At 41.5% G+C, this 16,910-nt stretch overlaps 1 long non-coding RNA gene and 1 pseudogene across 1 annotated transcript in view; one reads left to right on the top strand and one right to left on the bottom strand.

Moving 5' to 3' along the window:
- The window catches only part of LOC132025147 (uncharacterized), a 140,852-nt gene that overhangs the window by 20,082 nt on the left and 103,860 nt on the right, over positions 1 to 16,910 (bottom strand). The window lies entirely within an intron of this gene.
- LOC132012037 (large ribosomal subunit protein uL23-like) lies at positions 6,043 to 6,573 on the top strand (annotated as a pseudogene).

Genomic DNA, 16,910 nt, shown 5'->3' with positions numbered 1-16,910 from the left:
GACCTGAGCCGAAGGCTCAGGTCATGATCTCAGGGTCCTGGGATCGAGTCCCGCATCAGGCTCTCTGCTCAGCAGGGAGCCTGCTTCCCTCTCTCTCTCTCTCTCTGCCTGCCTCTCCATCTACTTGTGATTTCTCTCTGTCAAATAAATAAATAAAATCTTTAAAAAAAAAAAAACACTCCAATATGATGTTCACCCAACACTTTCAGATTCTTAGCACCTTTCAATTCTTACATCCTGTGGGTCTTCTTTATTCTGGTGATTCAGTACTATTCTTGAGGAAGATTTACAAATTCTATATATCTGAGTCCCACCCAGATTTATTAAATTAGGTGGGACATAAGCATTTGCAGTTTTTAAAACTTAAAATGGTTCTAATTCTGTGGCTGAGAACCAGTGAACTATCTATCACATCATAAGCACAATATACCGGAGTATAAAGACTGTCCCACTTTCATTTTGTTTCCCTGTCTCGTAGTGTAAGGGCCTACTTAGCCAGTGATTTCAGCTTGGCTAAACAGTGATTTTGTCGTTTATGCAGTAAAACTTAAACTGACCCTGCCCCCCACGCAGGGGAACTTACTTAAAAGCAAGTCCAGGAAACCAGTAAAATATGGTCGACCAGTCCCTGATAACAGAGCCCAGAATACAAGGACAAGTCAGTCCGGGTGGAGACATCCAATCAGTAAAGCGCACATACTATCTCCCTAACTACCAAAGAATGTGGGCCCCGCCTTTTGGGCACCCATTCTGACCAAGGTGATAGGCTAGTTCAAATATCTACTATAGGGTGAATTGTAATTCAATTGGCCAGCCGTGTGTGACCTAGCATGACTATGTAACTTTCTCTGTGTGTTACAATCTCATTGGCCACTTTGTGTGGCCAGGCTCAACCACAAGGCCTTTGCCCTATAAAAGTTAGTCTGTGAGGCTGGGAGGGGTTGCCCTCTCTGTAAGAGGTGGCTCCGACCGGTCGGTTTGATTCTTGATGCTTGGTGTGAAATAAAGCTTTGCTTGACCTTCACTTTGTATCAGTCTCGCTCCTCTGATCACGGACCCTAACAGTAGCATGTTGTAAGCACTCAGTAAGAGTTTCTTGAATTTACTGAAAGAATTAGAAAGCAGAGAGAGCTGAAGTGTATATGTTTAATGAAGGACATGTTCTAGGGCAGGGCAGGTCAGGAGTGCTGAGAGTCCCTGGCATTGAATGAGGTATTAGCCCAGAAGGGGAAGCCTAGAGTGAAAGATACTAAAAGGAGAAGTGGGTATCAAAGCCCAGCGTGGCCTAGTCTACATTCCTTTGACATAAGATTGCTGCACAGCTGGAATGGGATCACATTTTGAATAACGTACTCAGGACTGGGGGATAGACATTGTATCAGGTACCCTTAAAGGGAAATAAGAGATGCTGACAAGACAGAGTTTTTTTTTCCTTAACGATTTTTATTTATTTATTTGACATAGAGAGATCACAAGCAGGCAGAAAGGCAGGCAGTGATGACCTAAAATCACATGGTAAATCCTACCATGTCTTTGTGGCTTGGAACAGTTCCTGATTCTTCTGCCTTACAGAAAGTGTTAGAAAACGGAGTTTCTGCAGAACCAAGCAGAGAGGTGACTGAAGAGGATGGCATTGATATCAGGGTGGCATTGATATCGGCTTCCAAAAGTGATGAATGAGCTTGAAGTTTACTTGAAGGAAGTAAGGAATACGGAGGAGAAAGAACAGAGCAACATTAAATCTAGACCTGAAATGTTTGAGGAGAAAAAAATCTCAGATTCACCTCTATACTTATCAAACTCATTATTCAAAACCTCACCTGATGGCACAGTTGGGACACATGCACACACAGAGTCAGAGAACCTATGAGATTTTGCTAAATACTAATTTTTCAACAGATAGATAAAACAATAAGATTAAAAAGATATATTTAATCAGGGGTGAGCTGTTTTGACTCACAACACTTTTGACACTAAATGTATGTTTGTTTGTTTGTTTTTCCCTCACACCAATTCTCTGATTCTTTGGACACCAACTGGATGTGGCACAATTCCGTTCTAACACTAACTACCTGAAGTTAGACTTCATAGGTTTAAGGGCTCAATCCTATAAGACTGCTTATTTTCAGATGCCAATTGCAAGTCCCAAGCCACCCCTGTATGTGCTTCTGAACAAGCAGGTATAAATTGCGGATTCCCACTGTGCTCTTCTTAGGTACAAAAATTTGCTAGAACAGCTCACAGAACTCTAGAAGTCACTTCATTTGTGTCTACTAGTTTATTATAAAGGATACGAATGAACAGCCAGCTGCACAGGTACACAGAGCAAAGTCTGGAAGCACCCTGAGTTGTAGGAGCTTCTGTCCTCATGGAGTGAGGGTGTACCACCCTCCCCAAACCTCCATGTGTTCCCCAACTTGAAAGCTATCCAAACCTCATCTTTAATGGGTTTTTATGGAGGTTTCATTGCATAGGAATGACTGATGATATCATTGGCCATTAGTGATTGAACTCAATCTTTAGCTCCTAGTCTCCCCTGCCTGGAGATTGGGGGTTGCCAGGTTTGGTCTTTCAAGCCAACCGCCACCACTCCACCATTCTGAAGCTATGAGGCCCCAGCCATCAGTCATCTCCTTAGCATACAAAAGACAATCCTATCACTCCAAGGACTTAGGAGCAAGGGACAAAGACCAAACACTTTTTTTTGCACCCCAAGGGATCTCTTTGCAGAGAAAGAATGCTGCCTTCTGTTCTCTGGTGGTGCTAAGTATGATGGAATCATCCTGAAATTTGAGCCAGAAAATTTATGTAAATAATTGAAATCAAAGTACAGCTTTAAATGTCTGTTGACTTAACTTAGGCTAGAACTCCATTCAAATGTTACATACGCACATTTGCAAGATACCTGATACCTGTGCTGCGGGGTTGGGGTGGGGGTGAATGGGGAGGGTAGAGAAAGGGTAACCCTCTGCAGCTCTTGCCAGTTTTATCTTCACTTGGAGTATTTCCTCCCCTGATTTTTATGTTACATGGACTTGTCTCATGATGGCACCATTGTGACATGTGTACAGGCTGGTCACACCCTTTTCAACTGTTTTATTTTAAAGCCCTTTCTCCTGATGGACTGGGCCCAAAGCTTACCTGTTCCCCACCCACCCCCACTCCGCCCCAGCTTTAGAACGGAAGGCAAATAGTGAGGCTTCTTCTCAGGAGATTTTCTAGCTTTTGCCATTGCCATCATTACTTCTAGCCACCCAACCTGAGTTATGATCAGCAGCTCACACACATATACAGCCAAGATCTATGAGCAGCATGGTACTATTTAAACTTGTGTTTTATAATCATCTCAGCCACTGTTTCTGGATGACTATAGTTATGGAGACCTCTACCACATTACTGCTAGACTACTTGTGTTATATTTATATAGACTACTTGTTCTTATATTTCATTTGGTTCTTCTTTTGGGGTAGTTTCTTTTCTATTTTATTTCTTAATGCATAGGATTTACGTTTGCATACCTGAGACACTGCTGAAGAAAAGGTTAGTTTTACATTTAATGACTGGTAAGTAATGTGATTTTAGTTGGTATTTATTAAAATAAAAGAATTCTTGTGGGATTGTGTGAAATCAGTTTTCTTGTGGCGTTATACTCACACAACATATAAACAGACTAAACAAAAGCATTTTCGGGACGCCTGGGTGGCTCAGTTGGTTAAGCGGCTGCCTTTGACTCAGGTCATGATCCCAGCGTCCTGGGATCGAGTCCCACATCGGGCTCCTTGCTCGGCAGGGAGCCTGCTTCTCCCTCTGCCTCTAGCCTGCCACTCTGTCTGCCTGTGCTTGCGCTCTCTCTCTAACAAATAAATAAAATCTTAAAAAAAAAAAAAAAAAAAAGCATTTTCATGCTTAACAACTAGCAGGAAGTCCATATTGCTCACTAAATGTTTACTGAGGACTTACTCTGTACTTACTGTGGGCCAGATACATGGGGGGCAGGGCTCATAGGACACAACAAGATGCTGTGTGCTCTAGTAAGTAAGACAGTGGCAGTCCCCATCATTCTTTGCTTAAATTCCTTGGAGGGCCTTGGGTCCAAACTGGTTTAGAAATTTCCTCTCCTGCCCAGAGAACCGGCTGAAAGAGCACAGAAAGGGGAGAGAAAGCTTGAAGAATCCACACTAGGTGGTCCCTCTGGCCCTGTGCTTTGACTTCTTTGCTGTCCTACTCCCTTCAGTTCATGTTTCATATTAATTATTGCTGGTTTTTCTTCTCAGCTTTGAGTAAATCCTGGTTTTGTCTCTGGGTCTCTACTTGAAATCCTCTCAGTTCCCTTCTCTGCAGCTTAAGGAGAAGTCTCACCCTACCCATAACCAGACCTAGTTTCTGGAACTGAAGGAGCAGGAGGCTGGCTGAGGACAAAGCAAAAGCTGGCGCCTTGCACCCCCCCTTCACCCGCTGTCAATCAACCCCCTCAGCCCCACCTGAAACTTGTTTGTACCTGTCTATAAAAACTCTGCACCAACCCAGCTCTGGACCTCTCGGCGTTATCGGCAATGAGCGGCGCAGAGGTCCAGGTTCGAACCTGCAATAAACGACCCTTGCTGCTTGGCTTTGATTCACGTCTCTGGTGGTCTTTTAAGGTGGAGGTAATATTCAGTTGGCATTTCAGAACTACAATCCCTGAGTAGCACTCTAGTTCCCACTTGCCTTGGAGAGGACTTGGGACACGATTCATAGCTTTGCAGTTAAAATTCCTTAGTTTGACACACAAAGCCCCTTTAGATCTGACACCTGCTCGTCTTTCTAGCTTTGTCTCTTGCCATCCTTCACCCTGTGTGTTAGGTTTCAGTTGTACTGAACTTCTTCAGCAGTTTCTGGAACAAGTAATTTTATTTTCCATCTAAGAAATTTTTTTCTACCTATGAGCAAGACCCTAATAAGTGTGAATTGCTGAATCAAGATATATCCAAATGTTACCAAAACTAAAGGTGAATTTGGTCACATATGAGAATCATCAGTGCTCAACAATTATTGAGTATCTATTGCATGCAAATTACAGCTTAATCTATAAGGATGTCATGATTTAGGGAGGAACCATATAGAACCCTGAGGCAGGGAAGACTGTGATAATCATATTAGAGATTCAAACAACATTCTATGGGATTCTGATGGAAACAAAAGTTAATTCTGATTAGAATGATCAAGTCAACAACTTATGGGATGAAAACAGTCTATGCAAATCAGGATAACCAGCTAATGAATGTTGGACAGAATAGAGAGTAGATTGAGTAATAACAATTACATGTCAGCTGGTTATTTTGCCCTGCAATGGCCTTAAGCTCTGAGTGATAAGGAAGTGAGAAAGTAGAAGAAGGAAGTATGGCAGGACCTAGAGGGAAGGAATTTATTCTTGTAAAAGGAGGAGGAGAAGTGGAACCAAAGGCAGGAGAAAGAGGGGTAAAGATCATGGGTGTAGTATCTTCCTGAGTCTCTTTAGTTCCAAAATTGGGGAAGGAAAGAAGAGAGCCAACCATGGACCCAAAGGAAGGCTTGGTGTCAAAACAAGGAGAAAACACAAGAAATAGAATATTTCACACAGGAACTTTGCTATGGTACCACTGCTTATAAAATGTTTGTACCAGGAACATTTTACTTATGATACAGATAAAAGGGTGGCGAAGCCACAGTTATAGAAAAATGTCTAAGGGAAAATGTTATTACAGTTATTGTTAGAACTATTCACAACAATTCCCACTCTCCATTAATGCACAAGAGAGTACTGAACTTCCCACCTCTTTTAAGACTGATTGCTGAGGCTAGGACTTCTAGTACTAAGACTGATGTGGCTAGTGGCTTTTTTTGGCTAATAAAATGCGAGTGGGAGGGACAAACAGGCTAGAATGAATGAGAATTACTTCTTACCCACTGAGATTTGGGATTTAAGTCTAAGCTAAGCTATCTTTCTTAATGCAATTATCCATAAATAAAAAGATTCCTAATATTTTCGTAAAGAAAGATTTGTGGGCTTTCCCTTTTACGAGGATGGCGCCGAAAGCTAAGAAGGAAGCCCCCGCCCCTCCCAAAGCCGAAGCCAAAGCAAAGGCTTTGAAAGCCAAGAAAGCGGTGCTGAAAGGCATCCGCAGTCACAAAAAAAGGAAGATCCGCACATCATCTACCTTCCGATGACCCAAGACTCTGCGTCTCAGAAGGCAGCCCAAATACCCTCGAAAGAGCGCCCCCAGGAGAAACAAGCTTGACCACTGTGCCATCATCAAGTTCCCCCTGACTACTGAGTCAGCCATGAAGAAAATAGAAGACAACAACACACTTGTGTTCATTGTGGATGTCAAGGCCAACAGGCACCAGATCAAACAGGCTGTGAAGAAGCTCTATGACATTGATGTAGCCAAGGTTAACACCTTAATCAGGCCTGATGGAGAGAAGAAGGCATACGTTCGGCTGGCCCCTGACTATGATGCTTTGGATGTTGCCAACAAAATTGGGATCATCTAAACTGAGTCTAGCTGCCTAAATCTAAATACAGTTTTTTCATGATAAAAAAAAAAAAAAAAAAAAAAAAAAAGATTTGTGGGACAAGTTGAACGGGTACTACAAGAGATGGAAACAATATAATGCAAGACTTATAATTCCTTTTTTTCCTTCCAATAATTTACCTATACATTTTTCTTTTTGTAATTTTCTCCTTCATACACAAGCATCCACTTTTATGGTTTCAACAACTGCCTTGGTATGAATCATTTAAGAGCTCTATGTGTCTAGCCCTGAGAATCATATTTTCATTTCTAGCTGCCTACAGAGACATGCTCTTCTTAGAGGACAACCACTTAAACTATTCAGACATGTTCATGTCTAAAAATGAAACCATGAAACTCCCCAACAAACCAACTGTCCTCCAGAGAAAAACCCATCCATCCTTAGGGGTGAACTTAGCTTGCTTCCTTGTCTTTTTCCTTGTTATTCAATGTCTTCTTCAAAATGTCCCTCACATTTACCACTTTCCCTTCACTCACACCTTAGCTACCTTGCTCTGAACGTACTTAACTCACACCTGAACCATGGTCACAACCTCACTTCCCCTCCAGCAGTATCCACCCACCAGTCCATCCCAGACACTCTTCAAGGACCCTCTTCAACCCTTCAGTCTTGTGTCCAACATGCTCTGCAGTGCACTCATCCAGTCCTCTCCCAGTGATTCCCAGCTCTTGTGCTCAGGTCAACTTCTTTGCTGTGCTGTGTAAATCACTCTGCTCAGTCTTACCTCACTTCTCTGCTAAAGATTTTACTGCCAATTGGGCAAGTATTCTAACTTGCATCTTCCCAGTCAAAAATCCCATCCACCCTGGGGCTCCTGGGTGACTCAGTTGGTTAAGTGTCTGACTCTTGATTTCAGCTCAGGTCATAATCTCAGGGTAAGATTAAACTCCTCATCAAGCCTGAATCAAGCCCCCTTACCAGGCTCCACACTGAGCAGATCCTCTTGTCCCTCTCCCTCTGCTCCTCTCCCCATATCCACTCTCTCTCATTCTCTCTCTAAAACAGATAAATAAAATCTTAAAAAAAAAAAATCCCACCCATCTTTAAGGCTCATATTCAATTCCATTTTTTTTTTCTTTCTGGAAGACTTACCCAACAAATGTCATCCAAACAGATCTCTCCCTTTCTCTACCCACACAGCACTTAGTCACAAAGTTCTAAGTTCTCTTAGAAATCATACAGAACAATCTCCTAATTTTATGGTTGAGGTTCAGAGACTTGGCCAGTCCTGCAATCAGTCAGTGGCAGCTAAAACTAGAAGCCAGGTGTTCTGACTTTAGTTTCCTTCCTGCGATGCTTTTTCTGCCTTTTTTTCTTTTTACCAACAAATGTATTTTAGAGTTTAATTCTATCCAATCTTGCATTTTGCTTAATGTTTATTAATCATGCATCCCTGATTAGATTATAAGCAGCTTAGGAACAATGAGCTCAGTCCGTATTAGGCACAAGCCCTTATTTTTGGCTTCTGAAGCTGAGGTTCAGTGTAAGGTTGAAATGCAGAGCCAAGCCATTAAACCAATAAGTTTTGGAACAACTGGAAATCAGCCAGGAACATGAATGGAACATTAGAGGAAAAAGGAAGGTAGTAATTTAAGGTCAGGACTTTAGATGAGCAGAGTCAGGAAAATTCAAATTACAAAGTACAAACTCCTTGGTTGAATTATAGATGGTCAGAAAGAGTTAAATCAAGCAACAGGTCCCTTACTCAACACCTAGAATAGGGCAATAAGGAGAAGGAAAGGAAAGAGACTCACCAGAGATCCCCTGAAATTTCCTCTGTATAGCTAGAGAAGCTGACCCTAAAAGAGGACACCAAGCTTGGGAAAGCCTGATTTTTTAAAAAAGATTTTATTTATTTATTTTAGGAAGAGAGAGAGAGAGAGAGAGAGTGAGTGCAGGGGGAGGAGCAGAGGGAGAAGGAAAAGCAGATTCTGTGCTGAGCATGGAGCCTGACTCAGGGGACATGGGGGCTTAATCCCATGACTCTGGGATCATGACCTGACCCAAAATCAAGAGTGGATGACCAACTGATTGAACCACCCAGTCAGTTTGATTTTTATTTTATTAAGGTATAACTGACATACAACATTATATTAGTTTTAGGTATACAACCTAATGATTTGGTATTTGTATATATGGTGAAATGATCACCACAATAAGTATAGTTAACATCAGTCACCACACGTAGTCACGGAAGTTTTTTTTCCTCATTCTCTTAGCAACTTTCAAATATGCAGTACAAGGATAACTATGGTTGCCATGACTTATTTATTTTATAACTGGAGTTTTTGCTTTTGAGCCTCTTCACCCATTTAATACATTCCCCATCCCCAAGTCTAACTTTTAATTATAGATGGTCTGGCCAGCCAGAGATGGGCAGAGCTGCTCTGAGCCAAAAGGCAGTAGATGTTTTTAGCTGACTGTTGGCACAACCCCAGCCATGATTCTTTCTTGGGAAGCCTTGCCAGATCCCATCCTTCCTGAATACTGGCCCAGACCCTTGGACGGAGACCTATGCCTCTTGACTTCTGCCCTAGCTAAAGGACAACGGATCCCATCTACCAGTGACTGAGTTTGCCGACCTGTGCCAACTCCCTCTGTACCTTAACATAAACCACTCAGCATGGAGTACACAAAATAATGTACTCTTTTATCTCACCTTTCCTTCCCAATTTTACTTCCCACTGTATCCCTTTACATAATCTTACACTGCAGCCCCACTGGTAGCCACCATTCCTTACAAACAATATATATTGTTTCATGCCTCCATGGCTTTGTTTGTGTTATTACCTCTGCTTAGAGTGCTTTTCCTGTTGCCTTTCCAATACTGTATTGGACCAACAAATTCTTACTTGTGTTTTTAAGACCCAACTCATACGCTCTCATCTTAGTCAAATATTCTAAGATTCTCCCTAATTGGAATAGAGCAAGTCATTCCTTTCCTCGGGCACTCTTCATCATTGTTTGTGTCTTATATAGAACTTTAAAAATTCTGCTTTATAGTTGGTATAGTTCTATAGCTTCATCCTAAGGTATTTAAGAACTATGTGTTAATTATTGCTTTCCCTCACAATACCTGGACCATTGAGTTGTGCACAATAAACACTGAATAAATCTGTTGGGCTAAGTCTTCAATTGGTGCTCTTTTATGCTGTATATTTTAAAACAAAATTTATTCTTCAGGGCAGTATTAGGTTCACAGCAAAATTGAGGGGAAAGTACAGAGAATTCCCATATCACCGCACCCCAACAAAAGCACAGCCTCCCTAACAACATCCCCTGCCACGATGTTACACCTGCTACAACTGATAAACCTACGTTGACACATCATTATCACTCAAATTCCATGGTTTTTTAAAATGTATTTATTTATTTAAGAGAAAGTGTATGCAGGCAGGGGGAGGGGCAGAGAGAGAGGAAGAAGGAGAGAAGCAGACTCCCCTCCATCCCCACTGAGTGAGGAGCCCAGTGTGGGGCTCAGTACCATGACCCTGAGATCATGACCCAGCTGAAATCAAGAGTCAGCCTCTTAACCGACTGAGCCACCCATGCACTCCCCAAAGTCCATATTTTACATTAGAGTTCGTCCTTGGTGTTAGACATATTTTGAGCTTTGACAAATGTAGAAGGACATGTATCTACCATCATAGTTTCCCAGTCCTAAAAATCCTCTATGATCCAACTATTCATCCCTCTCTTCCTGCTAACCCCTGGCAACCACTGATCTTTTTACTGTCTTCCTAGCTTTGTCTTTTCTGGAATATTATATAGTTGGAATCATACAGTATGTAGCCTTTTCAAGTTGGCTTCTTTCATTTAGCAATATCCACTTAAGTTTCTTTCCACAGTTGGATAGCTAATTTCATTTTAGTGCTGCATAATGTTCCATTGTTTGGATATACCACAGTTTATTTATCTGATCATCTACTAAAGGACATCTTGCCAAGTTTGGGCAACTATGAATAAAGTTGCTATAAACATCTGTGTGCAGGCTTTTGTGTAGACGTGAGTTTTCAGCTCCCTTGGGCAAATACCAAGGAGCACTATTGTTGGATCATATATTAAGAGTATGTTTAGTTTTGTAAGAAAGTGCCAAACAACCTTCCAAAGTGGCTGAACCACTTGGCATTCCACCAACAATGAGTGAGAGAGTTCTTATTCTCCACATCCTTGCCAGCATTTGGTGGTGTTAGTGTTTTGGCTTTTTGCCATTCTAATATGTAGTGGTATCTCATTGTTGTTTTAATTTGCAATTCCCTAATGACATATGATGTTGAGCAACTTTTCATATGCTTACTTGCCATCTGTATATCTTCTATGGACAGATGTTATTCCCTATTTTTAACATAATAAAAATAAATACTTGCCAATTATTCAAACAACATACAAGTTTACAAAGTAAAAAGTCAAGCTTCTCTTTCCCTCAATCTTATTACCCAAAAGTAATCACTGTTAACATTTTCTTGGTCTTCTTTCAAGACATTTTTGTACACATTTACATACCTCTATATGTATATTTTTACACAGCTATGCAGTTTTTCTTTCAATAGTATTTTACGAGTTATGTTTAAAATGGATATTAAAGATATATTACTTTAATATATCTTGAAAATATTTCAGTATCAGTAATAGCTGCAAGATATACCAGAGGAGGAATGTGCTTTAAAGTAATCAATCAATCCCTTAATGGACATTTAAGTTGTTTCTATTTTTTTTTTTTTTACCCTCAAGCAATTCTGAAACAAACCACCCTACACGTATATATGTCTTTGTACAAACATGCCTGTATTTCTGTAGGATAGATTCTTAGAAATGGAGTTGTGAATCAAAAATCACATAATTTAAAAACATGATATAAATTGCCCTTGAACTGCCAAATTGTGCCCAGAATGGCTGTTTCAATTTACGCTCCCATCAACAGTGTTAGAGAGTGTATCGAGTATCCAGAAAAGCCTTCAGGACTCCACTATGTGTCTTAGGGGTCATCGGGGGACAAGAAGGAGCAGGAAAAGGGCCGGGAGTCCATGTAGCAGCCCCCTACCCCCTTCAATCAGACTATCTGCTGTGATAAATATTGGTTGAGGTTAGTATAGAAGTCCTCTTGAGGTAAGGTTTCTGGTACTGAACTAGCATATTAAAAATCATTGAAATAAGATATTACTTCTTTTGGTTAACATTAATTCATCAATTACTTGGGAGTATTTTCAGCTAGAGGTAACAGACAATCTAACAACAGAGATTGAATTAGCGGGGCTTTATTTTTCTCACATAATAAAAATCTGGACAGACTCAAGGATCCTTCAGGGATCATTCAGGATCCTTATGGTTGTAAGATGGTGTTCCTCTAGCCCCAGCATTATGTTTGTATTCAAGGCAGGAGGCAGGAGAGATAGTCTGCACCTGTTACTCTGGCCCTTTTATGAGAAATGCAAAAGTTCTTCCAGAACTTTTAACCGACTGAGCAGTCGACTGAACCGACTGCTTGTGTCTCATTGGCCAGAACTGTTTTTCCACAGTGTCCCTAATAGCTTTAAGGAAGGTTGGAAAAGAGAATTTAGTTTTTCCAGCCTTTATAGAGGAAGTAGGCACAAGATAAGCAGCTTAGGAGTAGATGTTGGGTGGTCTAATGAGTAGATCAGGCTCTGCCCCCAGGGCATCACCATACCAAAGACTTATAAATGAGATAGTTCTTATGCTTAATGTGTTAACAGTTAAAGACAAGCATGTAAACAAACAGTCTTATTGCATAAATTAGAACAATACAAATGTTGTATGTCCCAATGCAAAAGTATGTAGAGGAGGTATTAGAGGCCCAAAGGAGAGATGGGTTGATATTTAAGTGGGAAAGGCCAGGGGAGGCCAGGTTAAGACTTCATTCAGGTAGTGACATTTCAGCAGTCTTAGAAAATGAGTAGGTGCCTGCTGGATACACAGAAGGTGAAATAGTGCTTTCCAGGCAAAGGGAATGGGGGCACAGAGGTGCAAACCCAGCGGGCACATTTCAGGAACCGCGAATAGTTATTACGACTAAAGAGAAGGTGTGAGGCTGAGTGGTGGCAGGGGAGGCCTGATAGACGACACTGGAGATTTCTGCCAGGGCCGAGTCACAGAGGGCCTCCTGTGTTCCACAGTAAGTAATCTGGACACTCTCCTAAACTGATAGTGTCATGGAGATTGTGGCCCGTAAGCTGTCAAGTGCAACCACAAAGTAGAAAACATGTGAAATAGTCCTAAATACCTACTATCATCCGTGGATTTCCCTCTTTCACCTGGATGCGCCACGCCTTCATTCCTGAGCGATCTACACACCTACTTGCCCCAGTGACTACTTCTTGGATGAAAACTTGCCACCAACTCCTAAGGGAAGTTGCTGTTCTTCTCTGGACCTCAGTTTCTTTATCTAATAATTATCCTCTGTGGTGTAGGACTTTATCTTTTCCCCCCAAATATTTTCAGATTCCATGTGTCATGAGTGTCTGTCTGGTATCATTAAAGGGAAAACAACAAGAAAAGCATAGTCGGAAAGACCTGGGTTTGAATTCTGACTCTCTCTGTGTTAGTAGAGTGACTACGTGACATGGCCTTGAACCTTGTACAAGCCACGTATAAAATAGGGGAAATGCACCTACTTGTGCTTGGTGCATAGTTTATGCCCAGTAAATAGCAGTATTTTTATATTCTTTAAACAAGTTTACATTCACACCATAAGGTGAGTGGAATAGGTCTAATGTTACCCTAAAGGTGACGACCCAGAGGCTTACAGATATTGGTTGGTGGTTTGCCAAAAGAGCAGCCACGCAGGTAGGTGGGCTCAAAGCCAAGTCCTGACTCTAAAGTTAGCACGGTTTCCACTAAGCTGTGCAGCTTCTCTTCTCTAAGTGAGAGGATGGAATTCAGATCTCTGTGATGCCTATCAAATAAATGATTTCATGAATATATTAGAGAGCCCCGTGCCTTCCTCAAGTCGAGCTCAAGGAGCACACAGGCCCGAGTTACTTCATACTCCACTATAATTCCTGAGTGTGCAGCTGGGACACTCTTGCCTCGTGCCTCGCTTCAGCGTGACTGTGACCTGCAAACCTGCAAGGACACTGCACATTGACACGAAGGTTTGAGATACCCTGGTGACTTAAAGGGCTGCAGTACACATAGCAAAAGGAAGGGTGGGACTTCCCTTGTTACGGGTAACAGTACACAGCTTTCTGGGAAGTTTGCAATAATGCAAGTTTTAGGAAGAAGACTGTCACTATTAAAAAAAAAAATTAAGAGATGGGATCATGACACAGAAAGAAATGACTTTTATGAGGAGGAAGTAGAAAGAAAAAAGAGGGCATGGCTAGAACAAAGGAAGACAAAAGGAAATTTGGCACAGGGGTCAGTTTTGTTAGATGCTCAATGTTCACTGGAGTGTCTGATGCAGGTCGGGGAGGAGAAAGAGTTGAAACTAGAAAGATCCTAATAGGCTGTTTGGACTTTATCCTGAAATTGCTGAAGGATTAAAGAAGGACATGAGCATCACAACAACAACAAAATAATAACAATAACAAGAATAATATTGCTATTGCAGCAGGTTGAATAATGGTCCCTCAAAAGATGTGTACATACTACTTCCTGGGGTCTGCAAATATGCTACCTTACATGGTAAGAGGGACTTTGCAAGTGTGACTAAGTAAGGGTCTTGAGATGGGGAGATTTCCAGGAATATCTGGGTAGGCCCAATGTAATCACAAAGGTCCTTCTCAGGAGAAGGCAGGTAGGTTAGAGCGAGAGAAGGAGGTGTGCCAATGGAAGCAGAGGTCAGAAAGAGAGAAAGAATTTGGAACATGCTACCTGCTGACTTTGAAGATGAAGGAAGGGACCATGAACCATTTGCAGAGAGCCTCTAGAAGGTGGAAGAATCAAGAAACTGATCATCCTTTAGAGCCTCCAAAAGGAATGTGGCCCTGCTGACATTTTGATTTTAGCCCCATAAGACTCCTTTCGGACTTCTGACTTCCAAAACTGTCAGATAATAAATCTGTGTTGTTTTAAGCCACTAAGTCTGTAAAATTTGTGATAGCAGCCAGAGGAAGCTAATACAATGATCACAGCTACAATTTAATGTGAATCTATTCCATACCAAGTATCTCATATACATTAACACTAACCGCAGGGCGAACTTCATAGGCATTCAACCTGTGCCTCCATGCTTACAAGGATCCTGAACTTCGTTGAATAACCTGCTGCTCCAGCCTTGAAACCCTTAATTATTTAATAAGGGGCTGTCCATCATTTTCCTTTTGCACTGGGCCATTCCTGCCTATTACATGCCATTCCTGCCTATTCCTAACATCAATCCTGAAAGATAAAGGTTATAACCATTTCACAGATGAAATTGGGAGTCTCAGAGAGAGAGAGAGAGAGAGAGAGAGAGAAAATAGCCTAGTAATAAATGCCTTGAGTCAGATGGTAGATTCTTCTACTTACCAATCATGGGCCCTAGGAGAAGTTTATTAATTTTTTCCTGAGACTCAGTTTCTTCCCTTGCACAGTAATTATAAATATGCACCTTACAGAACTGTCACGAGGAGTAGAAATGATATACCACGAAGTGTCTACACAGCATTGCCAAAGAATAGGGACTCAGAGAGATGATAGTTATAATGGCTCAAAGTCCCAAACTTAGTAAGACCTGGATGTAGGTTTCATGCCCATACTTCCCCCATTTCTTCTCCTATCTCTTGGACTGTATTTTAGAAGATTACTCTGGCAGAAAGGGATTGGTGGAGGGTAAGGGTAGAGGCAGGGTGGCAATGTAGAGACAACTGTGGGAAGACTGCCCATCTTATGCCCTCTCTTTGTCTCTGATAATTGCCTCCCATACATGAAGGCATCCTCTAGAAGCTATGTTTCCCCCACGTGACTCAGCCTCTCCACTGCTCTGATCTTTGTTGGTCCCCTGACTCTCCCAGAACTGTATTAGTTTGAACTGAGAGACACAGACACTAAGGATTGTTGGAACCAAGTCTCATCCACAGCAGACCCTCTAGACAAGGTCCATAGGCTGCCTGCTTGCTGCCTGGGTCCCTAGAACCGCCCTACAGCCAGCCTTTCCACAGTGACTCCTCAGTGCCTCCTTTCATTCCATACATATATCCATTCAATAAATCTTTTCATTTTCCTCCTAATGTGACAGAATTATAACCAATAGAACCCTAACTCATACATGTAAAAATGCCACAATCATTTGGAGAAATAATGAAAACATGAATCAGATTAGTGTGCTAAGTTTGGAGAAAAGAAGTACTTGAGAGACATTTAGGGTATGTAGGGTGGGGAAGGAGTTTGGAGTGACTTCCAGGTTTCTGACTTGGGTGATTGGGTTACTATCATCATAAAGACGGGGAAAAGAGAAAAGAAGGAGTGGCTGGAGGTAGAAATACTGGACTTGAGATGCCCAGGGGCCATAGAGTTGGAAGTTAGAGAAGCACATCTGAAGTTCAATTTGAAGAAGATAAATATTTGGGAGTTTCCAGCATTTATAGTCATTACTGCCATGAGAGTGGATGAAGGTTCCCAGTGCTGATAAAGGAAAAGGAAATAGAAAAGGAATGGTCAGAGACAGGGGAGCAGATCCAGTAGAAGGGTTAAATGAGGGGAAAGTTCAAAAATGCAGGTGTCTAAATAAATCAGCTGACCACTTAAAGAGCATTCTCTTCATCCACGGCTGAGGCTACAACCATCCTATTGAACATAACTGAATCCATGTTCCCAAACCCAAAGAATTCCTTTAATATAATCTGCTACCCTTTGCTTCGACCCCTAGATTTTCCTGTACTACCAGGCCTCTTTGGCTCAATGATTTAGTTACAGAGACTATGTGATGAGCCTTAAAATACTGTAAGTTTCCTAACAGTAAAAAAAAGGCCAATCAAAACAACCTTCAAGTTCTATTATATACCTACAGTATTAGTGCACAGGAATGAAGCAATAAATCCTTGTTTTGGCAGAGGCTGCGGGGAAGTTGGTAGGATGAGCTTGGCATTTTATTCACAGTTAACCCTTGCAGAGTAACATGGAAAGCAGCAATAGAGTGGTGTGTGCCCTTTATTCCACTCTGGAATGTACCTCAAGGAAATAAACCAAAGGAAAAAAGGGGCAAGTGGCACAGATCTTAGTTCTACTACTTATAACACCATAAAACTGAAGACAATATAAATCCTCAACTTTAAAGTAATGCTTCAACAGTATCAAAGTAACTACTTTGGGACACTGTGTATAACCATTAAAAATGACAACCATGTGGATATGGAAATGTAACTAAGAAATAATGTTAGGTGAAAAAAGCGAAGCATACCAATTTGGGCAAGGATGTG

The sequence above is a fragment of the Mustela nigripes genome, chromosome 1 (assembly GCF_022355385.1).
Source record: "Mustela nigripes isolate SB6536 chromosome 1, MUSNIG.SB6536, whole genome shotgun sequence".
Taxonomy (NCBI): domain Eukaryota; kingdom Metazoa; phylum Chordata; class Mammalia; order Carnivora; family Mustelidae; genus Mustela; species Mustela nigripes.
Note: the sequence above shows the minus strand (reverse complement) of the source record. Positions and strands in the feature narration are given on the sequence as shown.